Below are 22,294 nucleotides of genomic sequence, written 5' to 3'. Positions count from 1 at the left end.
CGGCTGTGTCTTTTTATGGATTGCCAAACACTCTTCATATTAAGCATTAGGAACTGTTAGATGTGTGCACACACACACACACACAATTGAATTTACCCTTTTCCAAACATGTTTCTGTTGGGAATTTTCAAATATTGGCTTGTGCAAACCCTACAGTTATGCTGAAAGGAGAGCAGTGTTTTCCGAGAATATGGCCATGCCTGAGGTGAGGGTTTTTTTTCCACTTTGAGATTATTCATCTGTTTGTTTTGAGCTGTTCGTTTGTCATCAGCATGGCTTCCTTAATGTTCTGAGGTTTATATTAAGAAAATATAGAGAAAACAAAGACAAAACATCTCAATATTGAAACGTTTCTCATTTAAGCACTACAGGAAATCACTGTGAAAAGCACACCGTGATTCTGCCGCTCTGTTTTACCTGAAAGTGTTACAAACTGATGGAAGTCACGCCTGCATGATTTTTGGAGCTGAATGTCACTGTGTGTTTGTCCAAAGCCCCTTTCACACTGCCATCGGACCCGGCATATTGCCGGAACATTGCCGGGTCGCCTTCTGTGTGAAAGCAACCACAGCGCTCGTCCCGGGTTGAACCCGGCAATGTTACTAGGTCCCCAACCCGTGTTCAATGCCGGAATCAATCCCGGGACGAGCGCTGTGTGAACAAAAGCCAGATCTAATGCCGTGTCGAAGTGATGAACTGCGAAACCGGCTGTTTTGAATAAAGATCAACGTTGGCGACAAAAAAAATATGTGCAAACTGTAATGAAGTTGAATGTCTAACTGTAATCAGTTAGTTCCTCACTTTCCGCGCTGACGGCGAGATCGTTTGCTTGCTTCAGTGAAAGTATAACGTGCCTAGCGTTTTCGACTCGTACATTACACGTCACGCCCTGATGTCAAGTGTCGTTACGGGATCTTTACGGGTTGTGTGTGAAAGCACGCACATATCCCGGGTAATCACTGGCAGTGTGAAAGTGCAAAATCTAGCGACCCGGGAACAATTGCCGGAAAACTTTACCCGTGTATTTGCCGGAATGGCAGTGTGAAAGGGGCTTAAGACACTCTCCCTCATTTAATGTGAAATGTTGCAGTGTGATTTCATTCAGGAAGACTCTGAATGTGTTTTTTTTTTTATTTTGCTTGACTATAAATAGCAGATAACGGCTTTTTCCGGTTCGAGAAATAGGTTCTCTGGAATCGGATTCCAAGCCAAGCAACACTTTCTTTTTAAACAAGCAAATATGCAGGACATGTATTACCATGTTGAATTAAGAGTGCCGCTTTTGAATAGACTTGGAGCCCTGCCAAGTCTACAAGAAAGAATTCAATCATTTACAGTAAAACACGAGGCTCTGGATCATACGTTTGACATAACAAAGTTTTTCTAAATAACAGAAATGACTCATCTTAAAGAGTTTAAATTTCACGGCTGAAAAATAGTTAGGATTAATCTTGTGATTATAATTATTATCAGTTTATTTTGAGAAAGGCAAGACAAATAGCATTTGTCTTATTTCTGTTAATTTATGTTGTATGAGCTTTGGGAGAAATTTCATACTAATTTCAGTTACAATTAATTTCCAGCACACAAAGGCATCAGTTAAAGATATTTTCTGTCATTTATAGATACAATTACTGTTTCTTTGGAAGAAAAAAAAAAGATTTCCCAGATCAATCAAAACTGTCAACTGATCAGTCAAAAAATATATATTTTTAAAAGGAAAAGCCACTTGTTGAGTGTATTTTTGTACAAATTGTACACATTTCTGTACATTTTTTTTTACTCAAATTTACTTAGAATTTTTTTTATATTACATTTTAATTTTAAATATTCAATTAACATTTCTGTTAGTATTCAGCATGCATGTGATATTATCTAGAAGTCCTGGTATTGTTTATCTTTAAAACTGTATTGATTTAATAATTTCCCATAACATAACATTTTTCTGCTTCATAAAACCATTTTCTTATACTGTTTGTTTCTCTTTAATTAGATCATGATGCACAAGGACAAATAAATGATTTGTTTGGTTTAATTCATCTGAAAACATTTTTTTCCCATTCTTTCAAATGCATTTGTTTCAGTGCAAGGCTAATTTAGGGTTTATTTCAATTTTATACTTCAAATTCTTTTGGAAAGGTTTATCACACGTCATATGCATAAGTATTTTCCTGCTGTGTCAATAGATGCTGACCTCACCTGGAACTGTTCAAGGGCATTAGAGACCTGCTTGAGCTTACTGTACATTCACACACACACACACACACACACACACACGGTCGATATAGCAGAGCTGTGTGTGGTAGCGACTGCGGCTTTGATTTGTGCATTTCCCTTGTCCTTTGTCAAAAGCAGTCTGAGAGGCAGAGATTTGAGGGTGCTGAAGTACGAGGCTCCATTGAAGTGTTAAGAGTGCGCATCTTTCTTCCTCTTTTCTTCCTTCCCTACCGTTCATTTTCGTATTATAGGAGTATTTATTGTGTGGGCAGAAAGTGAGGGGAAAACGGGAGGGTCTGTGAAGGGGGCTCTCTCTATTAATATAGGAGGCAGGTTCCCACACGCGGAACAATGCGTTAGTCATGCGAGGCGGTATTGTCGGAGCGGCATAAACTACTACACCATGCTGGAAGTCATTAGAAGTGTTCGACCTAAAGCCGCGCTGCAAAGACCGACCGACCGAGCGCTGTGTGACATCAAAGTACCGCGAGAGCGATTCGAACGCAGGAGCGTCTGCTCTCTACAGCTCTCACGGTCTTCAGGTCGAGCCAGTGTTGCCAGACGTACGATAATTATCGTATTTGTACGATAATTTTTACCTCTGTACGATGTACGATCAATACTGAAAAAAATCCCGTAATGTACGATAATTCCAGAATTTTATGAAAATTTAAATGATAGTAGTTGCAGTCATAGGGCTTCTTTACTCATAAACTAAATCGGCTCATTACAGACACTCTAAATGCGTTCGTGTGCACCTGAGGGTGTGTTAAGAATGCAGTTGAGTGCCCTGCTTTAAAGCCAACGAGCACTAGTTGCGGTCCATGACAGCAAGAACCCCTTCAACATCTGGCAACACGCAGGATTCCGATGACAGCGGCTCAGATGTGGAGTTAACTGCACCACGCAGTAGTGATGGGATTTATGGCTCTTTGACGGGATCCGGATCTTCGCGATCCGTTCCTTTCAAAGAGCCGTTCAAAAGAACGGCTCTTTTGGCTCTTTTTAAATATTTAGTCAGTTTTAAGAAGCCAGCTTGGAGGCATCTCAGTTTATCCTGGAAATAATCACTGGGAGGAATGATGAGGTGAGATTTGTAGTCAAATAATTAAAACTCAGATATCACACACCAATATCTGAGTTTGAATTATTCTGAAATATTGATTATTACCTCGTTTGTCATGTGTGGACTATATTCAATAGGGTTGCACAAATCCCTCTGCTTAGACAGTGACAGTATTTAAAGTAGATAAAATTAGAATAAATAAAATGGAAATGTCTATACTACATACTATTACTACTGTAAACTTTGCAAATAGGACATCAGCCCCTTCAAGTCAATGAACAATAACAAAGTGGGCTGCAATGAACATGCACAACTAATAACTAATATCATCACGCTATAAAGGGTTGGCCTGCGCTGGGTGCGCCCCTCCCCCATAACTGTTCTGTCTCGCGGAGGAGCTCATTTGTGTGCATCTGTGTGAAACACGCATAGGATAAAAGAACGACAGAAAGAACGGCTCCCCTCCAGCCGCGACTCGGCTCCCATCGTTCATGTTTATGAGCCGTTCAAAAGAATCGGTTCGTTCGCGAACGTCAGAACTCTACCACGCAGCAACAGCTAAATTCCTTCTTCACTGGACGCGACAAAGCAAGTGTTAAAAATCATTTAAATATGTTTTAATATGCGCCGCGAAGCAGACAGTCACTGAAAATAATGGGATAGTATTTTGTCTCACTGCTTCCGTCCAACAATACGCCTTGTTATCTATTGTGGTAATTTGCAGGTAGTGTCAAAATGTTGTTGGTTTAGAATAGATAAATAACCCTTTTGACTCGTGTACGATAATTTTCTTCCAAATACGATAATTTTGAACTTCTGGTACGATACTTGGAAATTTCCAATCTGGCAACACTGGGTCGAGCACACCTAATAGCTGAGGATCCGCAGAGATGCACGTCATGTGTTTCAGAAAGCATGTGTGTTTCTCTATGCGCTGTGTGTCCACTCCTTAGTCACCGTCTACAGTTAATTCAGGTTGTTCTAAACCCCCGTGCGCCGCGGTCGTGAATGAAGCCGGCAGACATGCTGATAGAAAGACTTGCACGGAGTCAGAGGAAATTGCAGATTGTATCTGCCAAGTTCAAATGCACTTTCACCCCCCGTCCCTCATCTTCCCTTCCTGACATTCTTCTCGCTGCACAATCGGCCGTCAGCTAGGTATGCGTTCATTCATTGTGTGCGGCAGGGGGTCCATCACTTCAAACCGGCCCGTGTGAAAGAGGGCTGCGAAGTCCCACGGAGTCCCCTGAGCCGTGAGCGGAGCAGACAGGCGTGACTGGATCGGCAGACATCAAAGTGGATGAAGCCCTGCCCCATCATCCTGCACTCTCAACCCGCCCGGGACAGCCTTCATTAGGACACAGTTACATGGGTCAGAGACATCGAAGAGTGCCCGTGATAAAGAAAGGGGAAAATTTGTACTCATGGTAATATGGTTTTACACAATTTTCGAGACAAGTTTCAATTAAATGTCTCCGAGATTGTGGTAAGCTATAACCGTTAAGTAAACGATTTTTGGTTATATTTTTTAAGGCAAAAAAGTTCATTCATAAGTATCATTTTACAACTTTCACCAAAGTTGCCTTGTCATATAATGGTCAAATTAACCTGATGAAAAAAAAAGTTATGTTATGTTAAGGTAAAATATTTTCCTATGCTTGAATTCATGCGTGTGCATGTCATTATAAAAATAAAAAGTTTTACATTTATTTTTCAACAGGTACATGACATTTAGATGGCCTTTGTGTGTTGACATTAGCATCAGTTTCAAACATTAAAGAAAGTACAAGGGAAAAAAGAAATATTAAAAAAGCAATTATTAAAGGAATTTAATATTTTCTATTTCCTTATTTCATGATTCATACATCAAAGTTATTTTCTGTAAAGTTAATTTTCTTTTAATAGATCATAATATCATTGACAGATACAATAGGCTACATTGGTAAAACACTTGAAAAATGTGCGATCTTCACTCATAAATATAACGAATAAATCAAGCAATACATTATATTATTTTAAATTATCTAAATAATTCATACATGTATTAAATATATTTTGGTAACACTTTACAATAAAGTCCATTAGTTAACATTAATTCATTAACATTAACACTGAGCAATAAATTTGTTACACTATTTTTTATTCTTTGTTAACTTTAGCTCAGGTTTGTAAATTAATATTAGCAGATACAACTTCGGATTTTAAATATTTATAAGTAAAATGTTGATATTAATATAACTGAGATTAATAAATGCATTACAGTTGTGTTGTTGTTGTTGTTTGTTTGTTTTTTCATTTTTAGTTAATGTTAACTAATGTAGTTAACTAATGTTAACAAATTGAACCTTATTGTAGTGTTTTCATTTTAATGAAATGTGTCCAATGTCAACTGCATTTCTCAAATCTGTTTTAGCCTGTTAGATCTTTGTGGTTTCATCCAGTTCACAGTAATCATCGATGACAATTAATATTTATAATGCAAATACAATAAATTATGAATCCATAAATATCATTAATTTTGGGGGGAGTTGTATCACATGATATTTGTCATAAAAAGGTCAAATTATATTAAGACTTATTGACCTTGACTTAGTCATGAGGGTCTACAGGGGTCCACTCTATGATATAATTTTCAGTTTTTTTTATGTATGTTGGTCACACCACATATAGTACTATATTTATAAAGTTTTCTTTGATGAATTGAATTGTTATTGTATTAACATTAACATTCTGAAAAGACTGAAATGTGAAAACATACTCCAATAATCTTCATTGACAACATAAAAATGACATGAAATTAAAATGCATAGGTAGTGGAACTTAAACTAGAACTGAATTCCATGAAGCTTTCTAACCAGTTCACATGTCAAATATCAATGTTTCAACAGGTCCTTGTCTACTATAAGGCCTCTTTGGACTGGTCGAGAGAGATGTGGAAAGTCCCAGGGTCCCCCGGGGGATGCCATCAGGTGAATAGGCTTTGAAACATCTCCGTGGATGAGAGCATAGTGGGTGGTGCTCCCCCGAGAGGGACGGGAGCAGAGAGCCCCTGCTCTTATTCAGTCCTCTCCGGGTTTGCACACAGCTTCTCAAGTGGCCCATGAAAGCCCATTACCTCCTTGTGGGAGGGCTTAATTGAAGCTGAAATGCAGAGAAACAATGGTGCACAGAAACCTGAGTGAACGTAAGTATGAGCGCAGCACTTCCCTATGGTATTAATGGTGGCATAAATGACAATAAACTGCTTTGTAACACAGCGATATAGCCCTATATATCTGTCATGAGGCATCTGTGCAGGCCTGCCTCATTAAAGAGGCCATACACAAAGAAGGCAATCAGTCAGGAGGTACACGGGTGACTGCCACAGATCACATCATTAGCCGTCCCACCGATGCCACGTGATACATTCTAGCACCTCAGTCACCGGTCATACCATAAAAGAGACGGGACCAACTATGGAAGAAGAGCTCAGACAAAAACACTTTGCAGAGACTGTGAGGCAAAACATTATTAGTTTATTCACTGTGCATGTGCTGAGATCAGACAGCACAGAGGGAGAAGAGATAAAAGGAATATCCCAAGGATGACCATCATGTCTCCATGGATAAAGCGTAAAGTGCTTATTCTTTTCATTTTAAAGCAATTCTATTTCAAGCTGAGGTTATTTTTTTCGATGGTAAAATAAACTCTTGGCATAAAATGCAACGGCACTCACAAAGTTGATTTCCTTGAAAAGCATAAACTTTGTCAGTTTTATTTGCACTTTTAAAACTTTTCCAAAGTGATTCAGCCAATGGCATGAGTCTGGGACTACCAGTTTCGTCAACCAATTACAGTTGTTGGGGGAAACCTGTTTGAAAATAATTATTTGTATAAATTTAATGCATTCCTTTCTTCTGTGAAATACAAAAGAACAATGCAAAAAAAAAGTTTTATAAGAAAATACAATTTCGACTTCAATTTTGAATGTGTAATTTAATGTTATTTGCCATTCCTTTATAATTATTTGTGAAATGTTCTTCCAGTCTCTAAGTGAAAATTGTTTATACACCAATTTTTTGACAGTGAAGATATTTCAAAAAATGTCTTGTGTTTTTTGTTAATACAAGGAAAGTCAGTGGGGTCCAGTGTTGTCTTTGACTTTTGTGTGAACTGTCCCTATAAGCCAAAAGATAATGAATAAATTAATAAAATACATTTTAATTGGCTTTAAATTAACAGCAAAAACATTAAAGTCAAGCTGAAGGAACTTTATAATGTACTACAGAAAGTAGTAAAATAAAAGGCCAATTATTTTTCATTTGAGTCATATATTAGATGCAGACAGTTTTTTTGCCTACAGGGGAGTGTGTTATATACTGCATTACCCAGCCCTCCCTGCATCACAGACTGTTGCCGTGGAGATACAAACTGTGCTACTGCTGTATGAGCTGCATATGAACCCAGTTACTGCAGACAAAAAAAAAACATGCAATAACACACACACTTCAGTGCAGCACGCTGCACTCATAGGACACTTATTCTGGGGTTTTATGCTATTTTTTTAAACCTTTTATTTTTCACTCAAGGCACAAAGACATTTTTTAATGGAATTTCATAAATGTTATATGAAAGAAAGAGCACTATCTTTTTCAGTAGAGTTGTGCTGAAATCAGTGCAGTGATTGCTGATTACTGATTGCAGATTCTCTGTGTGGAAATCAGTTATGAATCGAGTAGGGTTGAGTGCAGGACAGAGTTAGCCATGGTAACATTCAGTAACTTTCTCCATATGAGTCTTGTTTCATATTATCAAAGCCCCCCATGCTCTGTCCCATCCCCCTTTAATTCCCTCCAAACATCGACCCCCCCGACTTTCATTCTTTTTCCTTCTAAAACTTCCACACCAGAACTCTGCTGCTTCCCCAGTATTTTATCAGTTCAGCTTTGCTATACTCCCCAAACATTCTTATGGACCAGTTCTATATGTTTAACTGACATTCTTCACATATATCTGGGTTTGTTGCCTCGGGCAATAAATCTGCTGAAAACCTCCCTCAGAGTCAAATACCACAACAGTGAAGGTACCACTGAAATATAACACAAAGATTTTTGTCTAATATATGTTATGGATCATTTGGATTAATAGCATTAAAAAAAACATTATTTTCCTAGAGGTTTCAATTTTATACCGGAGAATTTATCTCTAGGCTAGTGAGAGACTATGCTCAATGACAGAGATAAAACAATTTATACATTTCAAGATACAGATTGTTGTGGTAAATGTGGTATTAACAGAAACTGTATGTGTAATATCCCAAAATAATAACATAGAAAACTATATCACAGAAGGAGCATTTTAGCTAAATTTAGACTAAATTTAGACATTCACGGTATTTTTACTGTTTTTGATGTTTTAGAATATGTAGTTTGATTTTATCTGACTGCTTTGATATAAAAATGTTTTGCCATATGGCAATATTTTATACTTATGCTGTGACCAAAAGCTTCCATTGAAAATATAAACCTATGTAAGCTCAGCCAAGTTCACATAAGTTTATCAATAAAAACATGTCTACAGGAGTGTTGTTTGGACATTTTGTACTTGGAATCGAAACTGTAGACCAACAACCCTTAAGTTAATCATTTAGGCTTATAGTGAGATCTCACCAAGCATGGTTTCTTTGTTAGTCAACAGCACAGTGATCGTGCACTTGTTCTGCTCAATAAATGCAAGAAGAACACCTGTACCATGAAAAAAGGAGAGTTTCTCGCCAGAAAGAGCCTCACCTTGGATGTGTGATTTCATTTTGTGCAGTGAGGCAGTCAAATCTGAAGGCAATTACCATGGAGAGCGCACACTCCTGAACTAGCCAGCCTATGCAAGCATGCTGTGTCCCCTAATGAGGTGTGACCAGACTCATGAGTTGCCATGGAAACTCCCACCAAGCCACTGCAACGCCATCAAATCTTCTGTATGATAACTACTAACTGTCTGCAGTAATGGTTACACGCCTGGAGGAAAAGTTAGGGGTTGATAGTTTAGCTGTGAAAACAGATAATGGAAATGATGCCTTAAATCTGACCTAAATACAATAATAAGATATTTAAAAGAGTACATTATGCATTTAATATATAACCATGAATACAGACAAAACATTAATCTAATAGAAAATTTATTTTTTTAAAGTGTTAACAGTTGATTTGGTTGGGTATGATACAGAGGGTTTCAGATTCTTAGCTGTTTCGAAGATATTTACTGCTAGTATGTCTCTTGATATTGCCAGGATAAACCAAGATAAGTCAAGATTTCTTGGGCAAGAATATTATGAATAGAACTCTAATCTTCATGGCTTTATGTTGATAAAATAAATCATTTTACAATTTGGCATGACCTCCTCTATTACCCTTTTAAGTGTATTTTTTAAACTGTTTCAAGATTAATTATGTGTTAAATTGAAAAGTCACTCTACCCTATTTTTTTATAATTGACATAATAGCTGACAACTGAATACATTATATACACAAAAATACTGTTGAAAGCAAAATTAATGGCACAATTTCTTTACATTAATTTTCTTATTAGATGTTGTAACTTTTCTGAAAAATTGATTTCTAGGGCAGTGATAGATTATACTCAATGACATAGAAAACAACAGCTGTCAGTGGCATAGTACCCTTCCAAAACGTACACCTTTGTACCTTATTTATACCCAAAAGGGTGCATATTAATGCCTTGAATATTTGCACCTAAAGTGTATATATTAGTAACTTATAAAAAGTTACTGTCACGTGTCGAAAACTGTATTTTTTTTTTTTTAGTCTCAAATTATCCTAATTTGAGCCAATATGTAAATAATTGATTCACTTGATTATTTTATCGTGTTATTATTCCAAAAAAAAAAACAACGGAAAGTTTAAAGTATTTAAAAATCCATGGAATACCTTTTTCACATAAAGCACAAAAATAAACTTTTTGATTTTGACAAACATATAATTTCCAGAACTGCATGACAGTTTTTCAGCTCCTGAATGAGACAGAACTATGTGGGAGGTATGTCATTCAGATTCATTCACTCGTCATTTAGTTTGCTGCATAGAAGATGCCCATCTGCCTTTGAGAGCAAAACAAAATGGCAGAACGGTGGGTGACAGGCTGTAGGTCCGGAGCGGCTCGTTCTGCATGCCGAGCACTGTCCGGTCACCGCTCAATCGTTTTGTCCACTAGTGTGGCACATTCCTTCCTCTTGGCCAGTCTTGTGTTTATTTCCAAGGAGCAGTCTTTTTCCCAGGTCCCTCTTGGCCTCCGAGCGAAGGATTTTGGCAGAGATCCACATTGCACAAAAGGCCCGGGCATTCCAGCTGTCTGTCTCTAATCCCCAGTGTCAGCTCGTGTTAATGTTGCAGCGTGAAATCTGAAGGCGCAAAGCGGCGTGGGATATTAAAAAAAACATCGTCAGAATTCCTCTGGAAAGGCAACTAGTCTGCTGGTGGCATTAGCGAGGGCTGGTGCGTTGCCATCTTGGAGATGAGGGGTTCTGAGGCTTTCGCTGCGTTAGAAAGTGCTTGCTGCAGTGGTTTAAGGTGGCAAAGGAGAGGAAATTGATGAATGATATTCTCTGAGACTTGCTCCGGAGCAAGAAGAAAAGGGAACAAAGTGACTAACGCAGGACTAAAGCAGCATTTCCGTTTTTTTCTCTCTGCATCCTCAGCCTGGAACAACAGACAATAGGCGAATGACATGGCTCTGTGGATGGCTGATTGTCTCACATCCCTTCACCTCACACACTCCCTCCTCCTGCTCTCTCAATCGCCACAAATGTCCAATACATTCTAGACCGAATCAACCTGTGTGCTCCTTAAATCACAGTGCAAGAATGTGCACTGTATAGCATTATAAGGTTAATCTGTTGTCTATATTTATTGTGTATTAATGATTTATGTATTTTGTCTCTTTATTGTTTTTTGTATTAAGTCAGTGCCATGTGAATATATATATATATATATATATATATATATATATATATATATATATATATATATATATATATATATATATATATATTGTATATTTATATAAAAAAAGTAAAAAGATAAAATTACGAAATTATTTGAAATTGAGTAGCCCCACCCACAGTGAAATCTTATAGGCTTATAAACCTTATAGACTTTTAGGGGGAAGTTGTGGCCTAGATGTTAGTGAGTTTGAGTCCCAATGCTAAGGTTGTGAGTTCAAGTCTTGGACCGGCAACACCATGACTGAGGTGCCCAACCCCCAACTGCTCCCTGGGTGCTGCAGCATGAATTGCTGTCCACTTTTGTGTGTGTGTGTTTGGGTTAAATGCAGAGCACGAATTCTGAGTATGGGTCACCATACTTGGCTGTATGTCATGTCACTTTCACTTTTTTTTTTAAAACTGCACATTAAACTTTAAATAGCTCCTGACTGGCTGCATGTCATAAAGTGTGGACAGAGAAATTACTCATGGCTTAAAACTAAAAATTTGTTGTCCATTTCCATTTTCTAATATTTTATTTTAATAAAACATAAAATAAATGATAAAATACAAATCTAATTTTTAAAAAAATTAATTTTATTATGATGAATAATAATCACAAAATTGTAAAATGATATTAGATATTTATAGTTATTTCTCTAAAATAAGCTACTGAGAAATCACGTCCCTCCTCTCTCACAGCAGACAGAAGACTGGAGTGCAGCTGACTTGACATTTTGTTTTTATTGGCTGTTGGATGATAGTGGAGCTGTGTACAGGATGATAAAAGAGGGCTGCTCAGGGTGGTCAGCTAGAGGCAGGTGGAGGGGAGTGTGGGGCGGTAATGACATGCAGGAGCAGGGCAGAGAGAGAGAGAGAGCGATTTCCCCTGAGAGGTGGTAGAGATGCCGCTCACGACGGGGGCCGGTCTGCCACTGACTGCTTTCTGATGACTTGTCAGTTTGGGAAGGACAGGCTGTTTGTCTGTACAGTTGGGTGGGTCTCATTATCACATCAGTGTCATCTTTCTCTGTTTTCATGCAGCAGGCAGATCACACCACTCTGAGAGGATCAAACCTGACACACACTAGTGGTGTGTGTTGATACATGTACATTTTCTCTTTATTCATTTCCACTTTAAATCTTTTCATTGCCTGTGAATTTCCTCTTTATGCATATTCCCTGAACGTTCAGGGGACAGTGCAAGATGTGTCAGCGGGTACTCTAGTGAATTGTGCAATAATTTGTCACATGATCAATAAGAAAGGGCTGTGAAATCCAGTTTCTATACAATATCTACAAAGTTCCTTTATTTTTTGAATAGCAGTAATAATATTTTGTTTCATGCCAAAGCATATATGTGCAGTTCTATAAATTACAAAATATATTAAGTTTGGATCAATTAAGATTTTTTTATTTTTTTTATTTTTCAACAGAAGTCTCTTAAAGGCTGCATTTATTTGATCAAAAATATGCCTCAGGGTAAGATATGCCAGTGGCTCAACTAATAGTAACAGTAAGCTTTGATTCAAAATGCTAAAGATAATAAAAAATGTCAGATATAAGAAACTTGATGTGTCACTACATTCAAATAAATGTAACCTTTTACTTGTGAAAATGCAAAAAAACTAAACAAAACAAAAAAAAAAAAAACAATTAAGGCATTTATAAATTCATATTCTTTTTTATGTGAAATTTTAAAAATATCCATTGACATAAGCAAGTTGTGTCACTAAGCTTGGTCATTCTTATTTCTACAGTCCTACAGTTTTCATTTCAGCTGAAGCAGACATGCTATATACAGTATGTATGTGTATTCATTTCTTGTAATACTTCTTTACTTTATCTAATATTTCACTGACAACTCAAGAACTGTAAAATGTGGCACAGTTTACCCCACTCTCCCCTGTGCTTTTTCAGCTTTGTATCTGATCTGGTCCACCTATGCGTGGTCAAACTGGTAACATTGTCAGATGAGCTCTGTTATCAGTAAGACTGTCATCGTTTATGTTTCAAACACAATCCTTTTAGTCATCCTAGTCTCATGATCTCATGCTTATATCTCTGTATGCGAATACAGCAAAATAAACAGAAAGTCAGCATTTCCTTTCCAAGAAATTTCTGAAATTGTAATTTTGCCATCTTTGAGGTTTGAGGTGTGTTCACAGCAGGTAAAACGCGCATGGACAGATGTCAGTTGGAGGGAGACTTCCCAGCAGTCTCAGGCAGGACGAGGGGCACGCAGCTTTATCATGTTTCCCTTCGGCTCCAGGTTTTTGTGTGGGATGTTAAGAGCCCGAGTCTAGAATGCCATACTGTGTTCTTAACAGTCAGCTATCTGTCTCTCTCATCTGTGGACTAGATGCGAGCACCATTGCTACCTGTTCGAAAACAAGAAGAAAAGAGGGGGGAAGAGAGAGGCAGGGCACAAGGACAAAGCTGGGAGCGGAGCAGCAGAACACAGTGTCTGTTGTATATGGGTGCAGGCTTGGCACAAACAGTGGCTTTTCTGTAAAACTATCCCACTCCTCCCAGGCCTCTGACTGGGATCTCAATACTGCCTTTGTCCTTTCACATCACCAGTGACATTGAGAAGCCAAATCTAGCAACACCTGGCCCCTCGCAGCCTCTCTAGCAAACTCAGTCCGATGCACAGCCCAGGTTCATGCCGTAAAGGACATATGGACTTTATTTTGTTAACCAGCAAAATGGGAATGGGATCAGCTCTGAAAAGCGATGTTTTTCCCTGAAAAAGACTCACTAATCTTGTTTTCCTTAAGCTATTTTTGCTGCCTCATCTTAAAGGCAGGATATGCTGCAAAATTGATGAGCAACTCTCTTTAAATCTATTAAAAGAAATGATTCCAGTATTGTTAGGGAGTCCCAGTCTAAATCAAATATTTGATGGCGCATTAGGTTGCTAGCTGAGACACTTTGCAGTTTGGCTGAAAGTATACTTGCATTTTGAATGTCTTGAATTAACATTTTCCACAGAAAAGTCTTTCCGCAAAGGAAATTCAATGACATTTTATCAGAGCCACTTTTTTACAACAAATATTTTAAAATGCCAAGAATGGGTAACACCAAGGCCAAGAACGTATTCAAGTCCAAGGGAAGGGAATAGATATCTTTATTTTCTTTAAAAGGGCTATTTTTCCCCCAAAAAAACTCAGTGGAATGTGGTGTAATGCCAGATGTTCAGCATTCCTGAAACTGTTGCATCAGTCTCTGCATGTAACATATTTAGGGAACGCCTACACTCCTAAACTCAATATAATGGATGAAAAATTGGAACACAGTCTGTACACAAACTGTATTCTCCTTGATTAACAAATTAATTTGGCCTAATAGCCTAATAAATTGCAACAGCTGCAGTGCGAATGTAAAGAATTTTTATAAAAATGTTCATCTAAAAATAAAATGATTAATAAAGCAATGAAACAAAAATCCTTTAAAATAGATTTTTTGTTCTTTTTTTTTACTTTTTGTCCTCATCAGACTAGAATGGCTGAAGGAGGAAAGGGGAGAGTTAACTGCCATTTTTGAAAACAGTGTGTCACTATCAACCATATACTTGATTACAATATGAATTTACCTCTTGTATTTCATGTCACATGAAACATTACAGGTCACGTACTCTCAGTGCATGTATTATAAATGGAATTAATGGCTCACTGGTGTTTCTTGTAATATGCATGCTCATGAACATTAATAAAGTTTGGGAATGTTCTTGAATTCTGAAGGAATTAAAGACACAAGGATCCCTTTATATCATGCAGTTTTGACAGGGTTTTCAGACATAATAATTAGGTAGTTATGAGTGTTTCTTCAACTATGGTCACACATCCCAGGATTTATTTTTAATGTAAAGGTCACATTAAAACTTTGATACTTTTTTACCATGCAAGCATTGCTTTTTTATGTATTTCAATAATAAGATCTGAAAATACATAATAAAATGAATTACTTATTTACTTAATTATTGTATAAATTGTAATAAAACCATTGTAACATCTTTATAAAAAAAGCAAAGCCTTTGTTGATTATAATTTTTTTATTACACTTAATGTGTGGTAATTTAAATAATATGAATTATAAAACAATTGTAGTATTTGTGTGAAATTATTCATATAAATGTGTACTTTTTTTGTTACATACAGTATAATTACTAAAATAACATTCATGTAAATACAGTCACAATGGTCATATAATTTCTATCACAAGAAACAATTGTGTCCTTAATAAAGGGTTAATAAAGGATTCAAAGTTACTTTAGATTTATCGAGATACTATTCTAGTTTTTATTCATATTTAATATCTTTTTTTCATTTTCTTTTTTCAGTTTAATTATAAAGTTTTAGTAATTCTATGTTTTGTCAGTTTTTATTAATTTTAATTTAGTTAAGTTTTAGTTTTAGTTATTTTAGTACATCAAAATAATGAGAAAGTTTGCCTTTTTAAAATAAATAAATAACTGAAATAAAATAAAAATTGTAAAAGATATATATATGAATAATTACTTTTTGGTTTTAGTTTACAATAATAACCCTTCCAGGATACTTAAAATACAAGCTGTGTAATTAATCAGAATTTAATCTTTTAATATGTAAAATATTGTTTAAATGTTGAAATGGGATGGAAAAGACACTGTGGTCATGACTTTCAGAAACACAAACATGGCAGAAACCTCCTGTGATAACTGTATGTCCACTGTAGGACGTTGTTAGTTTACAAATTAAATAAACTAGTGAGTCTGGGAAGTGCTTCAAAAGAGTTTCATGGTTTCTGAAAATAGCAAATGTTTGCTTGAACACTTAAACAACGTCACATAAAAAAATGCTTTTCTAGTCTGGGAGGATATTTTTGTCAATCCTTTCTAAGAGTTACATAATCTCTCTTTCATTTATTGTGTATAATGTTGTCCAGTGTCCCACTCTGCTTTGCCAAGAGGCCACCGAAAAGCGTTCCCTTCCAGCTTTGCCATGTCAGAGTGGGAGCTTTGCTTAGGGCCACAGTACACCCATTCATGTGGCAACCGAAAGTCTAGCCAGCAGACTGTATCGGCCTGTATCACAATGCCGGAGTGAGCACACATGTCAGCTATCAGTCTCCTCTCTCTCAGGCTCAGAGTTGGCAGTGCTGAGCGCAAGGGTCAATTTGCTGCATTAATGCCATCGGAAGCTGGCGCACACTCATATGGCTCAGACCCCATTCACTCCCCGAACACTAAGCGGGCTCGACCCACCCCAGACGTGGCCTGCTCACTACTTCAGCAAGTCGCTGGAATTAGGGGATAAGGCAAGGCAATTTGGTGTTTTCCTAAAACTCGGAAGTTGGCAGCAAGAGCTGATAAAAGGAGTACCGGAGATATTAGTGAGAGCGCCGGTGAAGCAGTATCCTCAAACACCGGTGTTGTTACTATAGATACACACTCCTGCTCACCTTACATATGACAGCCAAGGACACTGATGGAAATGGATAGTTATGAAAACATTATGACTGTGGTTTTACCCACAGTTCATTTGGAATCGCATGACCTCTTCTGGAGGTTGAGACAGGCTACGCTTAAATAAAAAACAAAAAATCCAAGGAAAAGTGGAGCATATAGACAATATAAGAAAGCAAGACAGCGTTTAGGTCTACTCAGGAAACTAAGAAATCGAAGTATTAATTGGAGGGTTTTGAAAAAATAAATAAATAAATAAATTTATGTCCAGGAAAACTGTACAGACAATTACGTATATTCTTACATAAATGAGTTGAAAGCTTTTCTATAATGAGCATTATTTCAAAACATAGAGTAAAAAAATGTCAAGGTGATACAGCTATGCTGCACCACTGCTCACCAAACCTCATGAAAAGAAAGAAACCCTTATTAAGTAGTTTGTCATACTCTTTTATTATTATTATTTCTAATAAAATATTGTAACAAAACTTTTTAATTGCTTATAAATATATGATGAATTTCCGAAAGTCATGTGGTACATCTGACATGCAGTCAAAAAAAAAAAAAACAGGAAAGGATAAATATAATACATTTATATAGTTATATATATATATATATATATATATATATATATATATATATATATATATATATATATATATACTTTGAAGAAAAAGTGAGTTTGAAGATTTTCAACTTTTTTGTTTTTTCTCTTCTCCCTTCTATGTATCATGGACTCTCTCATATATATCAATATATCATTGGTCCCCTGTACCAGACCTGAGCTAAACCTGCTGAACAGACCACTTAACACCATCTGGTCTACCTATTGGACTACCATAGCCATGTCAAATTAAAAAAAAATGGATAAAATGCTTCAAAAAGATGGTTTGCTGGTTAAGCTAGTTAAGAAGCCTAGGTAGGAACACCAGCATACAAACATCTGATGTATCGGTATCTGTTTCCTCACAGCAGACACAGTAATATTTATCAGTCACCTTCATTCATACAAACTGAGATGTTTCCAATGGCTCTGTCTTTCCAATCTCACTTTCATTTGATCTCCTTTTCCCGCTCAATGCAAAAGGCTTTGTGTTGCAGGGAATCTGAAAATAAGCAGAATCGCAACGCGGACTGCAGAACAATGGCAGAACATGCCACGAGGGTTAAAACAAATGTGTCTTTTATGAAGTGAGGGTGTCGTTTGAACAGTAGGGTGGAGGAGACGGAGCCCAGTGAGTGAGGAAATGACAATATCCAGTCTGTCCCTGGCAGCAGCAGCGGTGCTGAACCAGGCGCCTCCACGGCTGAGCACCGAGGAGCAGCGACTCATAGGAAACATCCATCTTCACCTTCACTGAGAAGGGGAAATAATTATGTTTCCTATGTGTTGCTCATAATGATTTGGCAAAAGATGGAGGAAGTTAGTGATGACTGTGGTCATGTATGTCCTTTTATTCAGGGGAATAATTTCTAGTCTTTCATCAGTACTGAGGCACAGGCCACCATCAAAAAATTGTGTCCCAGTTTAGATACTGCTATGGATATAATTATATAAATAGCTATATGAAAAAAAAAAACACAACAAATAAGAGCAAGCCTACAGTATAAAACACTCAAATGTGTTATCTTGGAAATAAGAAACCAAAATATTGTGACCTGCACCTGCCTACTTTATTAAAGGATTAGTTGACCCGAGACTGAAAATTCATCCATCTTCTACTCACCCTCGAAGCATGCTATGTGTGAGTGACTTTCTTCTTTCAGAATAACCCAATCAGAGTTATATTACAAATTACTCCTTGCTCTTCCAAGTCTTTCATCGGGGTAGGCAGGTGTTTGTTTTCAACAGTTCTGAAGATGTGAAATAAAGTGCGCACATATGTAATAAAACGTCCCTCACACAGGCTCCGCGGGGTGAATAAAGGCCCCCTATGGCAAATCCATGCATTTTTGTAAGATAAATGTCCAGATTTCATTTTCTCACTTCTGCTGACTGTTGGGAACTGGAAGACGTGCAGGCGGATGTTGTAGTGACGAGCATGGAGAGAGAGACACGTATGTCTTCCTCGTCCCACAGTCAATATGTTATTAAAAAAAGTGTTTATTAGGATTGAAATCTGGACATTTATCTTACAAAAACGCATGGATTCGCTACGGGGGCCTTTATTCACCCCCCGGAGCCGTGTGAAGCATGTTTTATTACAGATGCACGCACTTTGTTTCACATCTTCAGAACTGTTGAAAACAAACACCAACACACAATTTTTTTATATAACTCCGACTGGATTATTCTGAAAGAAGAAAGTCACATACACCTATCATGCTTCAAGGTTGAGTAGAACAAGGACGAATTAAAATTTTTGGATGAACTAACCCTTTAACAAACAACCCAAACAACAAGCCCCAAGACGCTTAATATGTGACGCTTATAATAAGTAAACAAGGCAACACTTCAAGAGTGTGTTCTAATATTACCATAGTCAAAAACAGATCAAATGTGCCAGACGGCAAAGTGTTGCTATGGTTACCACAGCATCAGTCATGGTAAATTTGAGAGTGAGTTCTGTTCAGTACACACACAAAACCATTATTTACTCTCGTATTTAGATGCGAGGATGTCACTCATGAAACTGTACTGAACCGCAAACAAATTCTGACCTTTCTGCAAACACAAATAGTATGGGTTTGAAAAGTGTGATTTATTGGCGAATGTGGCATCAATAGTTCTAATTCTAAACAGTATATAGTAAACACACATGACATGATTGCTCAAATATTAACTGAAAAAATTAATTCTCAAATCAGTATAGAGTAATCATTCTCAGACAAAGATTTATCAGTGATAAATTACTGGGTCTCATGCCCCAGTAAAAAGAGTCTAACATTTACCCTGTATTTATCCACATAAAAAATATTTTTTAATGCATCAATAATGCGTTTTGCACATTCTGGAAGAGAAACAGAATACACCAAAAAACTGACAGACACAGCGCAAGTGTTGATTTTGTTCAATGTAATGTGCTATAAGAGGCTGAAAGTGGCTGGGGGTATTTTTGGCACCACTTTACATCCTCATACTGCGTGTTAAAGAGGTGCTAACTATACCTCCATTTGCCAGAAGTCCTCTGTAAATATTTACAATTAATAAATGAAATGAAAAAATCTGCCGCCAGCTCAATAAACACAAGGTGCCTTATACATGGGGAAGGCTTACAGAAGATTAATGTTCTCTTGAAAAAGTGTAAATAGCAAAGAGACGTCCCTTTCATCTGTTTGTTTGAGATGTCACGCCAACGGTCCAGAAAAGAGGATGGAACTGGTATCAGGAGAACAGGCTCTTGTTTGTCTTTCTCATGCTTGTCGGTAAGCTAAATGTCTGGACTCATTCGACTGAATCTAAAGGGGACGAGTAACAGGGCATTGCGGTGGCACTCGCCAGTGTTATTTTTGGAAGAAGCAGGTAAGGAACACGGGCGAAATGACATCCGTGGTACCTGTCGGCACTTCAGACGGGATGTCGGGATGCCATGGCCGTCTTCAGAGCGCCGCGGCTCTGATTCAGCAGCTGGGCTGGAGGTGGTAAGCCAGCTCAAATGTGCCCAATGTTTGTGGAGATTTGGCTAGTGCTGATGGAGACTAGGCGACACCTCTCCCAAGCTAAACATAGCAACCTGAGCGGGGCCACGTGTAACAGGAGACATAGCAGCCCTGTGTGTGCTTCAAAGCTTCGCCATATGTCTGAGAGGCCTGCAGAGGGAGAATTTCGAATTTGTATGTCAACAAACCTGTTCATCTACGGCAGACGAATTAAAACTGATTTTGCCCCAGTGGCCTGTTCCGACACAGATGGTTACCATGTCGCTGAGCTTTGTCCTGGCAAGCATTCACCAAATCAACAGGGGCGTTGGGAGTGAAAGGAGAATGAGAATTAAAGGGGGCTGTGTGGCACCACCTTTGTTTGGGAGTGTTAAGTTTTTTTATTAATGATATAATATTTGTCTGTAAGCTCACAGTTATCACTACTAAGGAGTCCTGTTGCTAGGAGAGGAACAGCACCATTCACTTCCATTGGCTGCGAGGACCTGCATGATTGGCCAATAAAAAAATCACTATGAGACTTGGACAGTGCTGGCTATACACACACAATTATATACAAAAATACGTTTTTAGGGGCAAAACCATTATTTATTTATTTGTTTTCCATGCACTGGTCAATTTTGAGATTTGGGGTGGGGGGGGGGGTGGGTTGTCTCTCAAAAAAAGTCTTCTTTTAGACTAGTAGAAAAGCCCTAAACCATCTCGATTGGGTTCAGGTCCGGTGACTGTGGAGGCCAGGTCATCTGGCGCAGCACCCCATCACTCTCCTTCTTGGTCAAATAGCCCTTGATGCCTTCAGTGTGACTCTACAATTTTCATAGTCATGAAAATAAAGAAAACTCTTTGAATGAGAAGGTGTGTCCAAACTTTTGGTCTGTACTGTAAATTCACATGTGGTGTCTTGGATTGAAGGAGACTCTGATAGATAGTCCAAATTTGACACAAGAAGGGGAGGGAAATATATGAAATAAAATCTTGGGTGTTTTGGATGCTAGTAATTTCAAAGCAAACCCATGGAAAAATGTTTTCTCCATCTCATATACTCCCAAAATCAATGCCAAATCCTTTCAGACTTGCACTTAATGCCCCTTAGTTGGTGTTGTGACAGCAGAACTCCCAATCACAATAATTTATATGAAAGGGTCAAGGAAGTTATATCTCTCTTAAGCGGAGAACAAACCGCCTCCGGCATTAGGCACAGAGGGAAGTCATGACCCGTGAGAAGAAGGGCCAAATCCCTGTCAGAAACACTGAAAGTCATTTCTATTAAGATTTGAAGATGTAAAAGAAAATAAACATTTTTCCAGAGCAAACTTAAATTGACGTAACAGAAAGTCTCCCACAAAATGAGTGCTAAAAGAATTTCTTGGTAACTTCTGATGCCTGACATGTCCTTGACCTTCTTCTGCCACCTGCCTGGTGACCTTTCACCTCTAGGAGCTTTCAGTTCAAGAGGCTCCTGGTGTTTTATGGCAGCTAACACAGATGGATGCTGCCCACTCAAACACAGGACACATACAAGCACTCAGGGACCATCAAGCTTATGGAAAGTGATCCAGGCTGTGTCATAAAACAGAGTCTCAGCCTTTTTTCCATTATGAACATTTAAATATAATAATTAATACAAAAGTATATTAAAATATTGGATTTAAAAATCATTAAAATAGTGTTCATACATATTTGACACATATACATATAAAATGATTACAAATAAATTCAATAAAATGTAATTCAATTCAACTTCATTATCATATAATATTCAAGATTTGATCAAAGCAAAGAGATCACAGACTGAGAGCACAGAGAGCAAGCAGCTGGTTCTCTAAAAACTTTGAAAAAATAACTTGTGACGTGTGACATGTAGCCAAGTATGGTGTCCCAAACTCAGAATTTGTGCCCTGCATTCATCTCATCCAGGTACACACACACACACACACACACACACACTGTGAACACACACCCGGAGCAGTGGGTTTACACATTTCTTCTA

Source organism: Carassius carassius, chromosome 41, assembly GCF_963082965.1.
Source record: "Carassius carassius chromosome 41, fCarCar2.1, whole genome shotgun sequence".
Lineage (NCBI taxonomy): Eukaryota > Metazoa > Chordata > Actinopteri > Cypriniformes > Cyprinidae > Carassius > Carassius carassius.
Note: the sequence above shows the minus strand (reverse complement) of the source record.